We start from the raw sequence: 23218 nt of genomic DNA, 5'->3' as shown, positions 1-23218 counted from the left end.
GTCACAAAGAAGAGGGGGTCAATTTATTTTCCAAAGCAGCAGAAGGCAAGAAACAATGGATGGAAACTAATCAAGGAGAAAAGCAACCTGGAATTATGGAGAAACTTCCTATCGGTGAGGACAAGTAACCAATGGAACAGTTTGTCTTCAGAAGTTGAGAGTGCTTCATCGCTGGAGGTTTTTAAGAAGAGACTGGACAGCCACTTTTCTGAAAGGGTTTCCTGCTTGAGCAGGGAGCTGGAGTAGAAGGCCTCCAAGGTCCCTTCCATCTCTAGGCTGTTTGAATTACTGTATACAGTTCCACCTCTGAATCCTCATAGAATGGGGAAATCATATGCAATATAGTAGGCACAATGGCTTTTTTTTAAAAAAAACCTTTTATTACAAATTTGGAAATCTATGGAAAAATAACAAAAGGAAACTAGCCCGAAAAGAAATAGAAAAACAAAAGTTAGAAGCTATCAAGCCAAACAATTCACAAACCAAAGTAAAAGTATGTTATGGTATATTGATGAAGTTTCAAAACAGCTTTCAAAAATCCATTCTTGAAATGCTGTCGCTGCCCTATGAAACTGGTGCTGCCACAATTAAGTCCCTTTATTCAGTGAAGGTCTGATATGAAATCTGTGCTGGAAAAAGTGTTGGGACATTTTTTATATTTTAAATCTTATAAATGTGAGCTCCATTTTACAAATAGTGTTGGCAGTGGAATTTTAATAATGCCACTGACCTATCCCATCAGTGGCAATTTTTACATTAGCAGGTTTCCCTTTTGGCACCCCATCTCTCAGTACCATTCTGGTGCCTTATCTTAGAACTCGGTTAAATGTAGCCAAGGACACCAACTAAAATTACTATGACAACTACTGCCATTTTTATTTTCTAGAATGCAATTAGGACCCAATATACTGTGATTCTATAGTGCTCAGGTTTTAAAAGTGTTTGTTTTTAACTGGAGGTAACAATTGGTTCTAGAGCAAGGGTGTCAAACTCATGTCATCACAGTGGCGTCACATGACATTGTGACTTCTCCCTTTGTTAAACCGGATGTGGGCATGCCCAGCACATGACACATCTGGCCCATGGGCATGAGTTTGATACCCCTTTTCTAAGGTCTCTGGAACATATAAATTAACCATTTGACCAACTGTACTCAGTGCAACAGCCGAGCTATGGGCCATGGGTCATAACCTGATTTATAAAGATTTATCCTAGATATTTGTGTTAACATTTGTTTTACTTCAGATGAGCTTATTTGGTTGTGCCAGAAACCAAACATTGCTAGAAATTGGGTTGGTTCTTGCTACAGAAAAGGAAATAATGACCAACTGCAGTAGATCTTTCTGATCTAGACCATTTGTGAGTGACCTTTTCTCATGATATAAGTCTCTTACAAGCAAAAATACTGATCCCCTCAGGGAAAGTTCCTTCTATTTCACAATCTTACATTTTCTCTGAGATTGGTAAGAGGATAACAGTTCTAATGACCTCTTACCTTGGCCAGAAGGAACTGATCCCTACATTATTAATCTGCAAACACCCCTATTTTCCCTGATCTTAAGCCAGGAAGATGAAAAGGAAGGGTCCTTATATTTTATTCAGGATTTGAGAACTTGTAATTATTGCATAATTTCATTCTCTGGTTCCAAAGACTAATGCTTCAGCTTCTATCCCTGTTGATGCTACTCATTTCACTCTTACAGAGCCCATTCTTTTTTTTTTCTGATGGCTCATCTCTGAAATAAAATTGGAAAACTGTGTGCCAGGTATTCTCTTCATTCTTTTCATTCTGTTGAAATCTTTTGTATTGCAGAAGTACACTCCATTCAAGTTAGGCTCACTAAGTTCTGTAAATTACCCACTGGGCAAATGTTACTATTTTTGGTGACTCAGAATATGCTCATGGGCTTTGCTGTTCATTTGCTGTAATTTAGAAAAAGTTGCTAATTTGGGCTGAAACGTCCACCTTCTTTTATTCATGTTTTATCATTTTATTATCACCTTCCAAGGTTGCTACTGGTATATCATCAATACCAGCTCTTGTTGCTGGTGGAAAGAGATGTGCTGGCATGGCAGCTTGTGTAGCTACATTAAGAAGCCCATCATTACCATAATTTTGGATGCAATTCAGCAAACCAAAGACCTAGATCAAATCTTGCCTTCTTTTGGTGATTTAAAACTAGAACAGGAAGGGTTCCAACCAAGTATTACTTACGGGTTAAGTGAGGTGCAACAGGGGCCTCAGTAGTGGAAGCACCAAGTTGGGTAACCAGCTGCCCCAAGATAACTAATAAAATATACTTTCATAAGCTTATTAATGCAATTTTATTTATTTTTATATCATTTTTATAATTTTTCCTAAATATTAGTGATAATAATTTTATTATTTTATAAATAACTCAAGGTAGTGAACATAACTAATACTCCTCCTTTTACTCTATTTTCCCCACAACAACAACCCTTTGAGATTGATTCAGCTGAGAGAGAGTGAGTAGCCCAAATTCACACAGCCAGCTTTTCTGCCTAAAGCAGAACTAGAATTCACAATTTCCTGGTTTCTAGCAAGGTACCTTAATCACTAGACCAAATTGCCTCTTACTAAGGTGGGGTTGTTTGTTTTTTTACAATTTGTAATATCTGTCTGGTATGCAGCTTTTGTTCATCAGGAAGCTCAAATCATGTTTTCCCTATTCTATTTGTCAATTACACAATGTGGATCTGGGGGAATCAACAAAGCCCACAGCCAAATCATAGTAACAAGGTCTACAGCAGATGGGTCCATTCTTTTGGTTTGCCTGGGCCACACTGAGTGAAGAAAAATTATCTTGAGCCACATATAATATTGTTAATGTATATAAATCACATAATAATATTAAAAGCTTATGATCTTGTGAAGCTGCATAGCTAGCTTTCCAGGGTGATATGCAGCCTGTGGATCGTGGATTGGATACACCTGGTCTACAGAATTCAAAACCTTGCAAATGGATTGTGCTGAGCTCCCTGAGTCAAATGGCTTTGTTACTTGCTAGACATTTTTTGTACCTTTTCAGGATGGATGGAGGCTTACCTGACATTGAAACAATGCTATTACTGTAATGAAAGAATGTTGACAGATTTTATTCCAGGTTATAGGAGAAATGGGTATCTCTTTTCACTATAGTAGTGCAGTAAATTATCTGCACAGCAATGGGGATTAAACTTCAATTTCACATGTCTTATTTTATTCAGCATATCTGGAACAATGGAACCAGATTATTAAAAACCACTTGGTAGTGGCAGTGGCTGATACAGGTCTCTCCTAGACAAAAGTCCTTCCCTTTGTTTTTACAGCAATTTGAATGGCTTCCAATTGCAAGCATAGTCTCTCTCTCTGTTTGAGATTATTATTGATTAGCAAATACCAGGATCTCTAACTTGGTTGGTGACATCCTGTGATCTAATCTTTGGATGAAGAACTAGCACAATGATTAATTAATTGTAACTGTAATCAAATATGAAGAGGGCTTATAACCCACCCCTCTTTTTTTGACAAGTATTATACTTGTCAATAAATAATAAACTTATACTTCAATGTAACTGTTTCTTAAGCTATAATTTAAAGTGTTCCAAAGACAAAAAAATTATCCTTGAATATATTTTAATGCATGAATGACCGCAATCTCATTTTACATTGTTTCACAACACTACCAGTTCCTTTTAAAAAGGAACTATTGGTAGTTCACATATTTTGGATTGATTTTATTCTGAGTACTTTCTAAAGGTAGGAAAATAAGATTTTTAAAAACCACACTCGAAGGGAGAAAAGGATAATTAGGACTGCCTTTTAAAGTATCCAGTTAGCAAAAATGTGAATAGGAACAGATTGCATAGCAGGGCAGTTTTATACAATTCTAATCAAAATACTTTCAAATGTGGAAGGTGTCAAAAGTGCCAATTTTAAAATCTTTCAACTCTCAGAAGCCAAATGTAGATTATGCCAGTACCCAGAAATTACTAGTACCATACTTCAAATGGCAAATCACAAAATAAGCAGTTAGCATACAAATTAGAAATTACCCAGTGAAAGGACATTGGTGGACTTCATAATGGTTTACACTTAATTGCTTGCAACATAGCAGTTGCAATCAATATTTTGAGAGTGGTTTTCTGGTCTGCATTCATACAAAATGATAAAAAGCCAACAGTATATTTTAGTCTACTGTGTGAATTCAGCTACTTTAACTTGTAATTATGGATTTAGGACATAATATATTAGCAACAAGTTGTGATTTATTCAATAAGTTTAATTGACTTAGGATGTGTTGTTCTTGTCTGCAATTGTCAGTTACAAAGAACTTATTATGTAATCACTCAGAAATCATGAAAACAAAGGACTAATGCATTTGCAATGTACTTCGAAACCATAGGATGATCTTTTTATGTAACTGCAATAGATCACAAGTTTTGTTAAAAAACCAATGTTTCCTTGCTAAGCCATAACTCCATGTTGCTCCTTTATTGGCTAGGGCTATAGTGCTGCATTTAACACCAGCCTCAAATACATCTTTAAAACTATGTTTAAAAATGTATGTTTCAGAAAATGCAATACCTGCCACTAGTTACAGCAAGCTGATCTCCCCCACCTCTACTCCCCTATATGGAATTAATAAATATAATTTCTTTGGCACTGCAATTGAATTTCCAAGACAAACAGCTGCTTCAAAAAGAAAAGAGTAACTTTCTCCAGAATGCAAAAGAAAAACACCCCTACTCTGCTTCCTCCAATAATTATCAGCCCACCTGCATTTTTAAAAAACACGTATATTTTATGCATGGTATGAATTACATTCAAATTATTTTTATGTAGCGATTGAAGGTTGTTCTTAAGTGATAGAACAGAACACAACGGGGTACAAATAATATTTGAATATCTTATTGAAAAAGAGTATTGGTTATATCTGGAATCTAATAGGAACACATGTAACAAAAGATTCATTGGATTTTCCCCCGCATACCAACTCATATCTTAGATACTTGCAACCACAACAATATAAATTGCCATATTTCAGACAGGCTGCTAGAGAAAGTAATCTTGCTGTCATTTTTTGCCACTTTATTGTAATTTATAGGCTTTCAGTTTAGACATTAATGTGCAAGTCTGTACTAGGATACTTATATTCCATTTAGTTCAGTAGAATGTAGTCACTGATAAAGGATTTAAGATTAAATCCTCTTCTTTATTTTAAGAGTGCATAAGCAGCCCAGCAATAAAGATCATTAGCCTACCCGAAAAAATAAGACACCTTTTATTGCCTGTATAGCCTATATTCATTTTCTGTATTAATTACATCCAGCAGAAGTAATGATGACTAATGCTTTCGGTGAAGAGCATGTTTGTATCATGCCAAAATGTCTAAAATGTCTATCAGTAACTTTTGTTCTGGTGCCAAAGTCATAGCACCATCTTACCATGCCACCAGTCCAGAAAAAGAACCTCTGATCTCAGATGTAAAAAAAAAACAGAATGGAAGTGAAATGGAGGAGGGGAAAAGGAAACAAATCTTGACATTTTCCTAAGTATAGGTGCTCAGATAACTGGCCCACATACCACCTAAGATATGTTTGTTCACAATTTATCAAATAAGCATCTTATTCAGATAACACACTCTTCAAAGCCATAAATCATGGTTTATAAGCCACAAGAGCCGATATTGCATCTTAAATCAAACCGTAACTGCGTTATGACTGCAATATATGAATCAAACAAGGTTTTTCCTCTTCTCGGAGTAGACTTGGTTATATTCCAGGATAAATTTTCACTGAAGAGTGAAGAGAGATACAAAATTATTTAATAGTCTGTCATGATGGAATTCAGGAAAGTTTTCCTAGAAATCACTTTCAAGGCTAGAGAGAGACAAAAAGAAGGATTTGTTAGTTGGATTAATGATCCTTGGTTATGACTCTGGGTTCACAGTTTGGTGGTCCTAGTCTTTGGTTTAATTCAGCATAACTCTTTCAATTTTTTTATCCTCTTTGGTGATTAATAATCCCAGCATGTACTATTGCTGCCAGCTACATCCCTTCTCAACATGCACATAAAAAGACATGTAATGGTTGTGATGTTGAATAAACACCCTGGTATTCAGGATCCATGTCCCTCATGACCACAGAGTACCTTTAGTGCAGTAGTGGGATTCAATTTTTTTGACTACCAGTTCTGTGGGCGAGGCTTGGTGGGCATGTCATGGCTTGGTGGGTGTGACTTGGTGGGCATGGCAGGGAAAGGTTACTGCAAAATCCCATTCCCTCTCCACCTCACTAACCTGCTTTCCAGCTCCGTTCTCCTGTGCAGGGCAACAAAAGAAGACCCAGCCGACCAGTTGGGATTCGGGAGGCACAGAATAGATGGGGGTGGGGCTAGTCAGAGCTGGTATTTGCCGGTTCTCTGAACTACTCAAAATTTCCGCTACTGGTTCTCCAGAACTGGTCAGAACCTGCTGAATCCCACCTTCGCCTTAGTGGCTTTGAGCCAGTCAATTTTACCTCAAGTTATTTGACAGAATTGTTAGAGGGATAAAATTAGGAGACACTTGGGACTTCCAATGAAACATTAAGAAAGGTGACAGATCAATAATTTCCATCTTCAAAATAATTTGCTTTGATTGAGAATCTGCTTGGAGGTTAAAAATAAACCAGGCAAGATTAATTAATGATACTATGATTATGAAATGTTCAGTGCAAGTCAGTGACTAAATGTCACATGCTCTGAATGCCCAAACTCTCAGATTTGATTTCGGGCATTCCAAACAGGTTTGGGAAAAACCTTTTGTCTGAAAATCTTCAAAGTTGCTGCCGTTCAGTTAAATAGGCAGATGGACCAAAGATCTGAGATTCTTTCCTTTGCTTAATACTAATAACCAAAGCCTATTGCAGAATACTTTTCTCAGGCAAATGAGTTTGGGATTGTTGTTGTTTGCAAGATTGACAATGGAGATGCACAGGTTTCTCTATGATGGAATGCAAATGCTGCAAAAAATTAAGTATACTGTGCTGTAATATATCCCACACATGCCTGGTTGAACTTTTTTTTGTAAAAAATTATAGTCCTTTAAAATGGAAAGAATAGCCTGAAATATGAAAGCACGAGTGCAAATGAGCTAAATGCAAAGCAGGTTACTTCATTCTTCCAACTTCAGAGAGGGAGAGAAATTCAGGCACCGCATAAGAGTAGCAACATTTTTTTTTTCCACAATGGAAAAGTGAATTGCTTTTCTCTTTGATTCTGTTTGGGAGGCTAAAACTGGGGGCAGGAAAGGCTCAGGGGGGCGGATGGAGCTTTTTTTTTTTTTTCTTTTATCCTGTGTGGGATGAAAATGCTTCACAATCCTGTTCCTTCGTCCCACATGACCCAGTTGTTGAATGTCAAATATTTTCTTAATAACATGATTGTTAAGTCCCTTCCCACACACTGCCCACCACTGCTCTGCTCTTGGCTTGATGCACCTGCGGTCCTTAGCACACTGGGCCAATTCACCCACAGTGCAGCGGGCATCCCAGAGAGACCATGCAGATGAAAAATATCAGGAATAGCCTGTGATCTGTCAGATTGGTATGATATAACATACACATCTCTCTCCTGCTCAATATGCCAATCTGAATGAACCCCTATTTCTTCATCTCATCAGAAGATGAGCCCTGTGGAAGTCACCCAAGGGGAAAATGTCAGGTCCTTATATATAAAAACCTTGGAGAGCAGCATGGTGGCCTAGAAATGAAGACACTCTCCCCCATTCGGAAGGTTCAGAGTTCAATTCTAGGCAACAACTCTCTATCAGGGTGTTCTTGAAAGGTGTCTAAATGCCTTTCCTTCGAGGATTTGATTTTCCCGCTGGGCGAGCTCTGGTGCAAGGATACAGACAACTGCTTGAAAGCTGGATCTTTTTATTTTTCAGGAAGGTGAGGGACAGCAAGAAGTCTGCGTTCCTGAGCTAGCTACCTTCATATGGTAAGTCCCTGGTTTTTTATACCCTTTTCTCCTTTTGTGTGTGAATGTTTGTATTTGTGCTTAATGTGTAAAATCCTGTTTGGGTTTTGTCTTTATTCCTGCTGGAGGGTAAACTCCGTGGAGTGCGGAAGGCAAACTCCGCGGTGTGGTTAGATTGTATTATCGGTGTTTTCCCTAATCTCTTTTAGCTTTATAATGGATTTTCATATTTGTCTGGTGGCAATCTCCTGTCTGTCTCTTTTATAATTTATATTTTTTGTGTCTATTGTTTGTTTGTTTTGCTTATTTGGTATGTCCTGTGTTCGTAAGGGTTTCCTTTTCTTATTTGTCTAGTTTTCTTAATTACTTAGGCTTTTGTCTATAGGGATTCTTTAATGCCTTTTATTTGATTCCTTTTCCTATGTAAGTTTGTTTTATGGCTGGCCTGATATTCCTCTTTGGCTTTTCCTGTTTGAGTGACATTACTGTCTTCTTGAAGTTCCCTTTCCACAATCCTTCATTTTTTTATTTTTTTTTTAGAAGGTAGTCTCTGATTGAGTGTCTGGGTATACTTGGTATTCGTGATCAATCTGGATCATCATCATGGCTGCCTGTTTCCCCTTTAATTTTCTCTTCTGAGAGGGAATACAGGCCTTTAGGCAACTAAGGCAGGGTGGTATGCCTCGACAGAGGCAACACATGAGGGCTCCAAAGACACAAATAGTGACTATGGTTGTTGTAAGGATTTTGAGCCAATGGAAATCTGGCATCCACGAGAAGAGCCATGAAAAGTCCAGGAATGATTGCTCATGACCAATATTTTGAGCTAGTTCTTTCAGGTGGTGGATGTCCCTCCCCACAAGTCCTGAGGTTTCATCTAGATTGAAGCAACACATCCCGTTGAATGTTTCGCAGCCATAATTATGCTTCAAGAGGAGGAAATCTATTGCTGCCCTATTCTCCAGGGTGGCTTCTCTGACCTCCCTCAGTTCTCTGTTAAAGGCATCCAGAGCATGGGAGGTCAAATTCAAACCTTTTTGCTAGGGTACAGGCTAGGCTATTCAAATTTCTAGAATTTTGCACTGCCAATCCAGGTACCCCTACCAGGGATATTGCCAATGAGACATATTCTGTTTTGGTGAGAAGGGAGACTTTGGAGTCACAGTCTGAGTCTAGACTTTGGAAGGCTCTCCTGTGTCGTCTCTATAAGGATGGCATAAGCATGGTTAACCTTCCCAAGGTGCAGGGGCCGTTGGTGGCATTTGCAGGAAGGTACGAGTAGGCTTTTAAGCCACAAAGGAAAAAAACACCCTGGTGGGAGTTTCAGGTAACTTATATGAGAATGATATGGTCTCTGTATAGTTGTATTTTAGTTCTGTGTTGCTAAGACTGGTGCATTCTGTGACCCTAGGTGTGCTGCACCCAGTGACATTAAAGCATCTCTGAGGTGGTTACTGCAGCAATGTGCAAGGTGTACATGGTGTGGTCCTTGGTTTTTGTAGAGTGGCCCCACCTAAAAATGCTTTCATAGGAGTCAGGAAGGTTTCTAAATGTGGTGTAGTTAGTTAGGTTATGTGGCCTAGTTGCTATTCCCATTAGGCATGTGGTTAAGATGTCCTTGACTGATTTCCCTCCTGCTAAGCAAAAGTTAGTGGTGTTGAGTATTTCTCTTGCTAAATATTCCCATACATTTCCTTTCTCTGGGATAAGCTTTGGTTCCAGGAATGCAGTTGCTTGTGTTACAAGTGTTACAATTGTTACAGATAATAATACATAGTATATATTGCATTTCATGTTTCCCATTGCTAGATTTCCCCCCTTTTTTTTGTACAATGTAAAAAAGTAACAATGTAAAAAAGGGGTATAGGTCAAGTATCAAAAATTACTTAAAGGTATGGCTAAAGTCTCTTCCTTGTTAAATAAAAAAGTGGGGGGGGGGGAAGAAAGAAAGAAAAAAAATGTAGAAGGTGAGAGAAATTTAAAATAAAAATTAAAAAAATAAAAATAGAGTTTTATAACTCAGCACCTGGGAGTCCGGTTCTGAGTAATTCAACGTGTGCACTTGGTTCCTCACAGCTGTGTGTCTCAGTGATGTTGAAGAATGCTGCAAGCATCCAGTGATCTGTGTCCAGATTTTTCTTCAGTGTGATGAGTGGGATTGATTGTGGTGGAGTTTGGCTATGGTCTATGACTGCTGGCTTTGCCAATGTATCCAAGAATCTCGTTCTGCAACCTTTATGGCGGTGTGTGTAGTTAGTAAGACTTGGTAGGGTCCTTTCCACCTGGGTTGTAAAGGTGAGGTTCTGGTGAAGAACTTGATCCACACCCAATCTCCCGGCTCATATGGATGCAGGGCTTCTTCCAGGGGTAAGGTCTGTGTCAGCGCACTCTGGGTCCAGAGGGTCTGAAGTCTCTTTTGCAGGGCTGTAAGATAAGAAGAGAGAGCCCTATCTAAGCAAAGGGAATGAGGATCTAGGCCTTGTGGGGTATCGGGGGGGTGACCCAAAAGGATCTCAAAGGGGGAAATACCTATATCTTGTCTTGGTCTGGTTCTGATATAAAAGAGGGCAATTGGGAGCACTTGTGGCCAGGAGAAGTGCGTCTCCTGATAGAGTTTGCCCAATAGGGTCTTCACCTCTTTGTTTGCTCTCTCCATGGCTCCTGATGATATCGGAAAATAGGGCACAAGGAGGTTTTGGGTAATGCCCAGGGCCTGGAATATATGTGTGAGGACTTGTGCTATGAGGGGCATGCATGGAGGTGGTCCATGTTTCACTTGGATAGTAACAGGTGTTGCTCCTTTAAGTAGCCCCACTTCTGATGCATCCCAACCCCATAAGGAGGGTGGCAGGCTTTTTAAATCTTCATGAAGACCTGTGTTGCTGGTTATCAGCATGATTGTCTTGTGTGTGCCTTTTCCTGGGATCTCCAATTGCAGCCCCTGTTTGACACATGTTATGGTAGCTCCCATTTTACATAGGAGATCCCTTCCTAGTAGGGATAGTGGTGACTGGGGGCAAATAGTGAAGGAATGGTTTACTGTGAAAGGTCCTAGTTCTACTGTTACGTTGTGGGTAAATTCTACAGGGATTATTCCCCCCCTCCCATTATGCTATCCCGAGCTCCTTCAGCCACTGAAGCTTTATATTGTGGTTCAGTAATTAATGAGGAGGTGGCTCCAGTGTCAACTAAGCAATTGTATTTTTTTCCTCCTATAAGAATGGTGACAATGGGTTCCCCTTCAGGGCTGTTTTTTAGGGGAATAGCCAGCCCGTTAAAGGTAGCCATGAATTCAGTGTTTTCATTCTCATGTTCTAGTCAGGAAAGGGGCAGATCATTTTCCCTTCCTTGCTCCCATTGAGGTCCATTCTGCTTTATGACAATGCCAGCATTTCCTTGAATTATAGGGGGTTTTACCTGGCGTTTGTCTGGCATCATGTTGCATTACAGCAAACATTTTTAAGTCCTCATGTCTTTCTATCCTCCTTTTCCTATCTTTCTCCTCCTCTTTCAGTTTGTCTCTTTGATCATAGACAAAGTTAGCGATCCTGGGCAATTCTGCTATTTCTAAGGTTGGCTAGTTAGAGACAAAGCAGTGGAAATGCTCTTTGATATCCATGGTGGATTGGTCCACAAAGGCTGAAGCTAAAATCCTTTGGTCCTTCAGGCAGCTAAGGTCTAGATGGGCATATGCAATAGCTGCTTCTGACAGGTGGACCCAAAAGGCATCAGGGCTTTCCTTTTCTCTTTGTGTTGTTTTTTGAAATTCTGACCAGTTTAAAGGCTTTTTACCTATTTCCTCTAAAGCTTTTAGTAAGTTATTTTTTGCTCTTGTGTATTCATCCCAGTGATTGGTATCATTGTAGTCCCAGTCAGGGCGATGTACTGGCCATGTGATGCGGGCTGGGGCTGCCTGACCAGGGACAGTTGGTAGTTTAGTTATTTGGTCTGTTTTTTCAAATAGTTTTAATAGTTCATCTTTCATTAGAAAGACTTGTAGCAGCTGGGTCATATCACCCCAGGATGGATTATGGCTGTTTATGATGGATTTCAGGGTTTGAATTACTGTTTGAGGATCAGCCCTGAAAGCTGGGGTATCCTTTTTCCATATGACCAAGTCAGAGGCAGAGAAGGGAGTGTGGGTAAAAATGTATTCTAATTGTCCCCTATTTCTGCCTGGCACTGGTTTGCTTAAAAGGGGAGCCATAATCCATGCCTCAGTCTTTTCTTCCAGGGAATGGGTTTCAGGTTTTTTCCTGATCTTTTCCCTCGGTCAGGTCTTTGGTCCTAGCCATCTCAGCTGAGCAGTACCAATAGGGTATTTGGCTGGGTTTAATGCGTGTTCTAAGTGCTTTCAGGGTTTTATAATCTAAAGTACTGCTATCAGGCCAAATTTGTCTACCTGTGTCATCTCGCAATAAAGCCCACTTTTTGCAAATTCTTTTTGCTTCTTTTTTATGCATTCCAGTCAGGACAGGCACTTGCCTTTCATCCCAAGCCTCAAGTAATTTATCCAAGGGGGTCTCTTCCATTGCCCTCGAACTACAACTTCCCATATTCCCTACCTGATGTGGGGATTACTTTGGTTTAGCCGGGCTACAGCTGTCAGTTTTCAGACAAAAAAGGTCTGGAAAGGACTCCAGTTTCCCTACACATGGAGTACGGGCCCTTTTCTTTTAGGGAAACTCAGCCGTCAGTTTTAAGACCCCCTCCCAAAAATGGGGATCTCGGAGGACCGTCTGCCCCCTAGCACCACCGGTATGGGCCCCTCCCTACACTCAGCCGTCAGTTTTCAGATCTCCCTTAAAGGCGGGGATCTGGAAGGACCTACTCTGCTTTTTAGACAAACTATTTCCAATTTTGTTTGTCAGCAGCTGGTACAGGCCCCTTCTAAATGCACAGGGCTTTGCTTGCGGGATGCACCGGGACTATTTTTTCCTGCATTTTATTTATTTCCTAACACCAGTTCCTTTTGCAGCCCGCTCGGTTTTTCTTACGTCCTTCAGAAGGACTCACACTCCGTGATCACCCCTTCCGTTCCCAAATCCAGCCGGTCACGGCTCATGTTTGAGCTAGCAGCTGACTGGGGTGCGGCTGGCAATCACGGAGGAGGTGAGGTCCCGCTGTTTTCGCAGAGAAAACCCACAATCACACACCTGGTACACTCATGCTTCCACTCCCCTCCCTAGTAAGGTTATAAATTTGAAGCGGTACTCACCTGTTTTCAAGCAGCTGTTGAGCAGAAAAGCCCTTTACTACCCTATACCTTCTCGGCTGGGTCCGTGGATGTTGTCCCTGGACAAAGAAGGTCCATGCCGGCTGGGCTTGGATCTGCGGGCCCGGTCCGGTGGCAGGGTTGGCTGGAAAACCTTCATGGTTGCCAATTGTTGAAAGGTGTCAAAATGCCTTTCCTTTGAGGATTTGATTTCCCCACTGGGAGAGCTCTGGCGCAAGGATACAGACAACTGCTTGAAAGCTGGATCTTTTTATTTTTCAGGAAGGCGAGGGACAGCAAGAAGTCTGCGTTCCTGAGCTAGCTACCTTCATATGGTAAGTCCCTGGTTTTTTATACCCTTTTCTCCTTTTGTGTGTGAATGTTTGTATTTGTGCTTAATGTGTAAAATCCTGTTTGGGTTTTGTCTTTATTCCTGCTGGAGGGCAAACTCCGTGGAGTGCGGAAGGCAAACTCCGCAGGGTGGTTAGATTGTATTACCGGTGTTTTCCCTAATCTCTTTTAGCTTTATAATGGATTTTCATATTTGTCTGGTGGCAATCTCCTGTCTGTCTCTTTTGTAATTTATATTTTTGTGTGTGTCTTTTGTTTGTTTGTTTTGCTTATTTGGTGTGTCCTGTGTTCCTAAAGGTTTCCTTTTCTTATTTGTCTAGTTTTCTTAATTACTTAGCCTTTTATCTATAGGGATTCTTTAATATTTTTTATTTGATTCCTTTTCCTATGTAAGTTTGTTTTATGGCTGGCCTGATATTCCCCTTTGGCTTTTCCTGTTTGAGTGACACTACTGTCTTCGTGAAGTTCCCTTTCCACAGTGTAAAGAGAAAATATCTGCTGTGAACTCTGCATAGGTGTCAGGAAAGGCCTCTGGATGGTAACGGCTTAGCTCCATTCAGTTGCCCTGACTACACCATGAATAAAGGGATTAAAGAGTCATAAATATACAGTATATATAAACCTCCCTACCTCAAATAATGCAATTCTCCCTTGGATAATTTGCAAAGAGTAAGTCTTCCAGGAATGGATAGACGATTAGCAAAAGCAAAACCTGTCCTCCCAATTCAAACTTTACAAGCATTTTTATATCACTAAAGGAGAGTAAAGGGTTAATTCCCCACCTGCTAAAGGAGAGTAAAGGGTTAATTCCCCACCAAGTCCTAATTGTTCTCCCACCCAGCTATTTGCATTTCAAAGGATATGGTCACTAAATAATGAAAGAAAACTTCTAGATGAGCAACTAGCAACAGCTAATGTAGCTTTCATAGGATTTTCAGGTAGCTATTACAACTGCTGAAAAGCTAGCCAGTTTTTACTACAGAGAACAAATACTGTTAAGCATCTTCGGGCACTACCTGAACAGGAAGTCAATGAAACTGGGATAACATTGTTTTAAAAAATTATGTGAGCCACCAAGTGGTTGTGGATGACTCTTACACATAGATTTCTCTATGACAATCTGTCCCTAATCTGTTATTGCAGGTCTTTCAAAGGGGCGCTCACTACTCAGCCCATCCACCTTACTGTTGATGGTCCTCTTCTCTTTCCTTCCGCTTTTGCCAGCATTAAGAGGGAGGTCTTTGTGTAAAGTTTGATTTGAACCTGGTCATTTATATCTCAAATTTAAGAATTCTGGGTTGATTTGTCTCCTTATCCATCAAGAACAATTATTGACTGTATTAAAAATAGGCTAAACAGTCTGTATTTGTTTCGCTAGATTTTAATGGACTTCAGAATGAATGGACTTCAGAGAAGGAATGAAACTGTAGCTTAAGTGCCTTAATTATGGGGGATTATGTTTTATAGCATTTGGTATTCTATTCTCAGAAATGCATACAGGCAGTCCTCAACTTACAACCACAATGGAGCCAAAAATTTCTGTTAAGTGAAAGATTTGTTAAGTGGGTTTTGCCCCATTTTACAACGTTTCTTGCCACAGTTGTTAAGTGAATCACTGCAATTGGTAAGTTAGTAACCCGGTTGTTAAATGAACCAGCTTTCCCATTGACATTGCTTGTGAGAAGGTCTCAAAAGTTGATCACGTGACCTTGGGACACAGCAATGATCATAAATATGAACCCCTTGTCAAGCATCTAAATTTTGATCACATGTTCATGAGGATGCTGCAATGGTTGTAACTGTGAAAAATGACCATGTCACATTTTTCAAGGCCCTTGTTAACTTGGAACAGTCATTAAATCAACTGTTGTAAGTCGAGGATTACCTATATTCCATATTCCCTATCACCAGGGGTGGGATGCTACCGGTTCTGCCTGGCTCAATAGAACTGGCAGCTCTGAAGAGCAGCAGACATCGAAGGGTTCTGTATTTGCTGCTGTTTGGCCCACCTGCCCGCCTGGGCTCTTACCTGTTCTTTATTTCCTGCTTTTTCAATCTCAGCTACTTTGCGTGGCACAGCTGCGGCTGAAAAAGCAGGGAAATAGAGGCTTTTCAAACCTTGCTTACTCGTACACAGCACTTTTCAGGTGTCTGGGCAGCATAGCTTAAGATTTTTTACACACGCGCGCAGAGCACATCAGGCACCCATGGGCACAAAGAATAGAATAGAATAGAATAGAATAGAATAGAATAGAATAGAATAGAATAGAATAGAGAAAAGGAATAGAATATAAAAATGAGTAGAGTTGAGTTGAGTAGAGTGGAATAGAATAGAATAGGAATAGAATAAGAAAAGGAATAGAATAGAGTAAGAAAGGGAATAGAATTAAAAAATGAATAGAGTACAGTAGAGTGGAATAGAATAGAATAGAATAGAATAGAATAGAAAAGGAATAGAATAGAGAAAAGGAATAGAATAGAATACAATAAGAAAAGGAATAGAATATAATAAGAAAAGGAATAGAATAAAAAAATGAATAGAGTAGAGTAGAGTGGAATAGAATAGAATAGAATAAGAAAAGGAATATAATAAAGAAAAGGAATAGAATTAACAAATGAATGGAGTGGAGTGGAGTAGAGTAGAGTAGAACAGAACAGAACAGAACCTTGGAGGTCTTCTAGTCCAGCCTACTCAAGCTTAATCTTTAAACGCATTTCAGCTTCTGGGCTTCAATTCTTCCCGGAGTAAGGGCTATTTCCCGAGGGCGGACCGGGACGGAAAGAAGGAAGGTGGGGGGGGAATCCATTCTATTTTGTGCCCGATAATTGTTATGCTCCTCTCCCTTCCCCCTCCTCCCATCCTTATTAGCGCTTGTAGGGACAGCAAGGGGCCGGGCGTGGGCGTGGGCGCGCCCGCCTTCCAAGCAAGGCCCGCGAGCAGAGTGCGTCGCGCGCCACTGGCCGCGTGGGCGGCAGGATGTGCGTCAGTCCCGCGCGGGGGAGGCCAACACGTGGAGGCAAGACGGACCACAAGAGAATGGGTGGCGGATCGGGAGGGAGGGGTGTCGGTTGACAAACGGGGTTTGTTTCATTTCATTTCACTTATTTACTTTGAAAGGTTAGACTTGCTCGCCTTTAAAAAGAAGGGAACTTGCCTCCTGGAGTCGAGATGATGATCTTCGCAGTGTTTCTGCAGCACCGCCACATCCCCGGCACTTCTCCGAAAGGAGATTTTGACGCACCTCCTTTCTATTTTCAAATCTTGTCTCAGAAAACTGAAAGAAGGAGCCTGGTCGGCTGGATGAGAAAATATATTATACTGTACTGTAGTTGTAATTTAATCTTGGAGAATAGGTATATTCCATAAGAGTTCACTTGCTTGATGTGCTAACGTATTGGATCTCAGATGAACTGATGTATAAGCCTTCCCCTTACCAACATTCCTAGCATCGCAGCTTGTTTTTTGAAGAGAGCACTGCTGAAAATGGGATTACACCACTGCCAATGGGCCTTTGTTGTGTGTCCAGTTACAAAGTAAAATGTAAAGAAAGTAACCTGGCTGCCAACCTGAGTTTTAACCCAGGGTTATCTCTGATGCTCCAATCACTAGTGTATACGTATGCATCAACTCTTGTATATGTATGATACATGGTAATATAATTTTATTGATTTAGGCTGAAATCCAGTTCTTATAGTTTAAAAACACAATTGATGGTTTAGCATATATTTACAAACCCATTGGCTTAATAAGCTATGATTAAACAAACCTTGGCTTGTATGACGTACATTCATTCACTCCAATCTTATGCATGTTTACTCACTCTTGGCTTTCAGTGCAACTTTTATCAAATTAGACAACTGTTCCAATGGGTCATTTTTTTAGAGATATTTTCTTATTGAAACAGAAAAACAAAATGATTATGGGTGGGCAAAAAATCAGTGGGAGCGAGAAACTTCCAACTTCTGTCAATTTCTCTACTGAGTTTCCTTGTGAGAAGTTGACAAGGGGGTATTGGAATTTTTTCTTCCTTCACTTCCTCTTTACTTTCTTCTTCCTTTCCCCTAACCTCCCTGCTTTTTCTCTTCTCTCCTCTTCTTCCTGTTCCTTCCCCCATTCCCAGTTTCTTCGTTTTCTCCCTCCTCCTCCCTGTCACATTAAGCATAGACCTGATGCTGGCTTCCTCACTGATTTCATAAAACAATATATCCCATGTGGGTCAGGGAGGTGCATATTGCTTGCTGAAAGTCAGAAAGGGTGTATGAGAGGCTGCAGGAGTCAGCAAGGGCGCTTGGTACAGCACAGGTTGGGAAGAGCGCATGAGTGGCTAGCTGTATTGAATTTATGCTTCCTGTTGGTTTTCCCACCTACTTGTGGAAAGCTGTCAGGGAGTGTTGGAAATAACAATCACGTGATTCTAGATGACTGAAGCAGTGCAGCAGCACCAAAGCATGAAGCCATGAATTGCCAAATTTCAGTTCTGTGTGAGTCACAGATCTCAGATTTTGGATGTATTTTGAAAATTAGCCCATTTGAAGTACATTGGTTCAAAAAATGTTGCCCTGTGATGCACCATTTTGCCCAATTGAAAGTTACAAACAAACAAACATTTCAGTAGTATATAGATTTTTAATTCCAGCATAAAGGGCTGTAAAGGAGGGGCTGAAATCTACGCCCTATAACCAACCTTTTCTCTTTATAGCTGGTTCCTAACATGTCCCTGTTGCATGATGAGTTTTAGAGACAAGATGGGATTGAAGCACAATTTAAGGGACGCCAGACCTAAAGGCCTGGGCCTGAGGTTGGCCATGGAGGGCTTCAAGGCTTGGTATTTCCTCCCCACGCCTTTGAGAAAATGCAGTCACAAGCCCTGTGAGAGACCACTTAGTGGAATTCTATGTTAGTGCTCAGGCATCTCTGAATAGAAATCTTTTCTCGGCAGCTAAAGTTGGTCAGAGGTCCCCACCTCCGCAGAGCAAGCTCTCTGCCCACATCTTCCTTTGCATGCAGAGAATGGCTCTGTTGCTGACGAGCCAAGAGACTGCAACAGATTGGACACTGCTATCAGAAGGAGCATTAGTGTGTATGCGTGGGTGGGGGGAGGCACAGTGTGTGGGTGGCAGAGAAAGGAATGGAACTTCCGTAACTGCAAACCCCACAGCGATGTTTCCTGTATCACAAAGAGGATCCAAAAATAAAGTCATAAACTAATCCCAGCTACAAAGGAATGTAGAAATTTAGGATTGTAAGGAACTGAGGTTTCTTCAGCATTGGATGGATGTGCAATGAAAAACCACGATTGGGTTTTTGAGGGTACGGACTATGGAGTGAGAAGGGATGTACAAATTTTTGTTAAATTTATAAAAGCATTTCTATACTGGCTTTCAAGATATATCTGAGATGAACCAATATACACTGCTCAAAAAAAATTGAAGGGTATACTTAAACAACACAATGTAACTCCAAGTCAATCACACTTCTGTGAAATCAAACTGTCCACTTAGGTAGCAACACTGATTGACAATCAATTTCACATGCTGTTGTGCAAATGGAATAGACAACAGGTGGAAAGCAGAGGCAGTTAGCAAGACATCCCCAATAAAAGAGTGGTTCTGCAGGTGGTGACCACAGACCACTTCTCTGTTCCTATGCTTTCTGGCTGATGGTTTGGTCACTTTTGAATGCTGGCGGGGCTTTCACTCTAGTGGTAGCATGAGACGGAGTCTACAACCCACACAAATGGCTCAGGTAGTGCAGCTTATCCAGGATGGCACATCAGTGCGAGCTGTGGCAAGGTTTGCTGTGTGTCAGCGTAGTGTCCAGAGCATGGAGGCGCTACCAGGAGACAGGCCAGTACATCAGGAGACGTGGAGGAGGCCATAGGAGGGCAACAACCCAGCATCAGGACTGCTACCTCCACCTTTGTGCAAGGAGGAACAGGAGAAGCACTGCCAGAGGCCTGCAAAATGACCTCCAGCTGGCCACATATGTGCATATGGCTGCTCAAATGGTCAGAAACAGACTCCATGGGGGTGGTATGAGGGCCCAAAGTCCACAGGTGGGGGTTGTGCTTACAGCCCAACACCATGCAGGATGTTTGGCATTTGTCAGAGAACACCAAGACTGGCAAATTCGCCACTGGTTCCCTGTGCTCTTCACAGTTGAAAGCAGGTTCACACTGAGCACATGTGACAGGCATGACAAGGTCTGGAGACGCTGTGGAGAATGTTCTGCTGCCTGCAACATCCTCCAGCATGACCGATTTGGCAGTGGGTCAGTAATGGTGTGGGGTGACATTTCTTTAGGGGGGCACACAGCCCTCCATGTGCTCGCCAGAGGTAGCCTGACTGCCATTAGGTACCGAGATGAGATCCTCAGACCCCTTGTGAGACCATATGCTGGTACGGTTGGCCCTGGGTTCCTCCTGATGCAAGACAATGCTAGACCTCATGTGGCTGGAGTGTGTTAGCAGTTCCTGCAAGACAAAGGCATTGATGCTATGGACTGGCCTGCCCATTCCCCAGGTCTGAATCCAATTGAGCACATCTGGGACATCATGTCTCGCTCCATCCACCAATGCCACGTTGCACCAGACTGTCCAGGAGTTGGGGGATGCTTTAGTCCAGGTGTGGGAGGAGATCCCTCAGGAGACCATCCGCCACCTCATCAGGAGGATGCCCAGGCATTGTAGGGAGGTCATACAGGCATGTGGAGGCCACACACACTACTGAGCCTCATTTTGACTTGTTTTAAGGACATTACATCAAAGTTGGATCAGCCTGTAGTGTTTTTTTCCACTTTCATTTTGAGTGTAACTCCAAATCCAGACCTCTATGGGTTGCTAAATTTGATTTCCATTGATAATTTTTGTGTGATTTTGTTGTCAGCACATTCAACTAATGAACAAAGTTGTAATGAACGAAGTATTTAATAAGAATATTCCATTCATTCAGATCTAGGATGTCTTATTTTTGTGTTCCCTTTATTTTTTTGAGCAGTGTATATGCTGTTTCAGACAACTGACAAGCTCTAAAATGATTCAGATTAAAAAAACCAAAAACATCCAGTTGGACAGGTAGCAAGCCAGAGTGTCCCAAAAAGTTTTAATAGGTAAAGAAATTTGGCATTTTTGGTATTGAAGTTGGGAAACTCTGAAACTGGAACTGCACAACCAGAAAATGAAGTAACAAGAAGAGCAACTTGCTCAAACCATCTGCTTAAGATAACGAAGGACACTTCCATTCCAACTTTCATCCAAAGTCACAGTTCACAGTACCCCCAAACACTTGAATAGTTCTGGAAAATGATGTATAAAATCCCACAAGTACCATTCCACTCCTTGTCTATAGCAATGTGGTAATATCAAATGACAATTTGGAATTATGCGCTATCAGAGAAAATGATTCTCTCTAAAAGCTAGTCCCTACTTCATCAAATTCCAATCATATGTCAGTGTTGCCATTTAAAGTTAAAACAATGAAATAGATGATAGGGAAGATCCATCTGCCCTGAGACCTTGAACAGCTGCCAGCCCAGGAGAATTAGATGGCTAAATTTGGTGTAGTGGTTAAGGCACCCAGGTAGAAACGAGATGGTGCAGGATGCCAGTTGGGGACCTTGGTCAGTTGCTCTCAGCTCTTAAGCAGACAGTGGAAAAGTACTTCCAAGAAAACTGCAGGGACTTGTCCAGGCAATCTTCAGGACTTAGCACTGACCTGAAGAAAATCCAATTGGCACAAGCTAGTATAAAGTAGCTTTTATTGTTTCCATTATGGCAGTTACAATAACCAGTAATCATAGACATAATTCTCTAGGTCAGGATCAAGAAATACCTTTTCTGGTATTTAAAAATTACAGGCAGTCTTTCTCCACCAGTTACTGTGCACTGTTAATGAAACAGACCAGAATTTACATACATACAATACGTGGCTTCTTCTGTTAAAGGAACCTTGTTCTTGTATCCAGACACTACCTCTGCACCGTTTGGCAGAAGAGGGAAAATACAAACGTGTTCTCACCATCCCCCATACATTCAGCTCAACAAATAATGGATTTATAAAGTACTGCTTTTTGCTTTTCAAAAACAAAGCAGCAGGTCTCCTAGCATGTTTCAGTAAAATGGACGCGGAATTCAACGTAAAACAGGGACTGGGAAGCGATTACAGTACTTTATTATTAAAAAAAACAGGTAAAAGTAAGGTAGATTGATCCCTGACTAACTTTCAGATAGGTACACTTGAACGCCCAGAATTTCTCAGCCATATTTGGTCATTGCTGAGAATTCTGGGAGTTGAAGTCGGTAAGTTGCCTTGGGTTGGAAAATGCCGAATCAAATCCTGTATCCTGGTTTGGGCCTCATAATATTTGGAACTCCTCATATGTCTCCAATGAATGGATGTATTCTTTTTCTCAGCAACTCTCTCCGATCGCGGAACTTTATTCCGTACAGTGTTAAACAGCACCCATAGCAATACAATAAAATAAAATCCAGCAACCCTGCCCTGAACTCTCCCCCCCCCACGCGCCCCGTCTATACCCAAGCGTCCCAGTGAGCGAACCGACAGGTCGCTTACGACGCACTTGCAAGCGCGCTCAGGAAAGGATCATCGCGCGCCCCCGATGAGCCTCCAGAGGCGGGAAAAGCGACGACAGGGAAGGAAACCCGCTTTATTTTAAGTGCACGAAAGCGGTGCGCGTTTCACCGAGACGGGGCGTTATCACCCAAAGCTCAGGCTTGCAAAACGTGGCAAAGAAAAAGCGGCAGGCCGATGATGTCCGTCCCCGGATCGACGCCGTCTCCTCTTTCCAAGGCGCGCAAACGCCCGCGCCGAAGACAAGTGGGAGAAGTTGGGCCGATAAAGCGGGGGTGGGATGGGATGGGATGACGGGGGGCGGGCGGCGGTAGGAATCCTATACGCCCTTTCCTGCCTTCGCGTCTTGGAAGAAGCCGCGAGGAGGGAAGGTGGGCGGTAAATGCCGTCCCTCCCCCTCCCCCGGCGCTTGCGGTGGCGAAGGCTGTTTGATGTTGCTGCTGTTGCAGTTTTTCTGGTCCGAGGCAGAAGCTGCCTGCCGCCCCCGAAACCTCCCACGCGCGGCAGCAGCTCCGAGCCGCTGCCGCCGCCGTTCCATTGTAAATCCGGCAGCGTGGGAGGCAATTCCGTGCCAAAGGCTCAGCGCCGAGGCGCGCAGAGAGGGAGGAGGAGGAGGAGGAGGCAGAGGAAGAGGAGGGAGTGGGGAGGCGAACGGGGGAGCTCCGACGGAGGGACGCAGAAAGACCATCGAAGCCGGGCAGGGGTGCCGCGTTGGGAGCTCTGCGCCTTCTGGGTCTGCCTTTCCGCGGAGAGCCAGAAGAAGAAGGTGCGGCCGCCGGTGAGGCTCCCGAGGCCTCGGGTCCATGCTTGACGGGCGCACCAGTCGGCCTGCGAAGAAATCCACTGGCGCGGTAAGATTGCCCCGGGGGTGGGGTGGAGGGCGAGGAGAGGGAGGTGGGGTGGGGTGCGGGGCTTGGAGGAGGCGCCGCGGACGAACAGGAGAGATGAGATGAGGAGGGGAGCGACTGGAAGCAAGTTATGGGGAGGGTGGGGGGTCAGTCAAGAACTGCCAAGATGGAATCGGCTGCCAAACCTCGCAGCTCTTCAACGAAACGCTTCTCCTAAGAAGCTGCTCCGGATGCAAAATGGTGAAAATGCCA

General features: G+C 42.2%; 1 protein-coding gene across 2 annotated transcripts in view; it reads left to right on the top strand.

The window, feature by feature from the left end:
- The first annotated feature begins 13465 nt into the window (after positions 1–13465).
- The window catches only part of NAB2 (NGFI-A binding protein 2), a 26337-nt gene continuing 16584 nt past the window's right edge, over positions 13466–23218 (top strand). The window contains exon 1 of one of the 2 annotated variants that reach the window (XM_087925464.1): positions 13466–13513. The gene's annotated coding sequence lies outside the window, so the exon portion shown is untranslated. Of the gene's footprint in view, positions 13514–22156; positions 22970–23218 lie in introns of those variants that run through there. The other variant, XM_026713698.2, reaches the window with a different exon arrangement.

This window comes from Pseudonaja textilis, chromosome 2, assembly GCF_049901715.1.
Source record: "Pseudonaja textilis isolate UNSWEBS1 chromosome 2, rPseTex1.2, whole genome shotgun sequence".
In the NCBI taxonomy this organism is placed as follows: domain Eukaryota; kingdom Metazoa; phylum Chordata; class Lepidosauria; order Squamata; family Elapidae; genus Pseudonaja; species Pseudonaja textilis.
The sequence above is the reverse complement of the archived record's forward strand: the minus strand, read 5'-3'. Positions and strand labels throughout refer to the sequence as shown.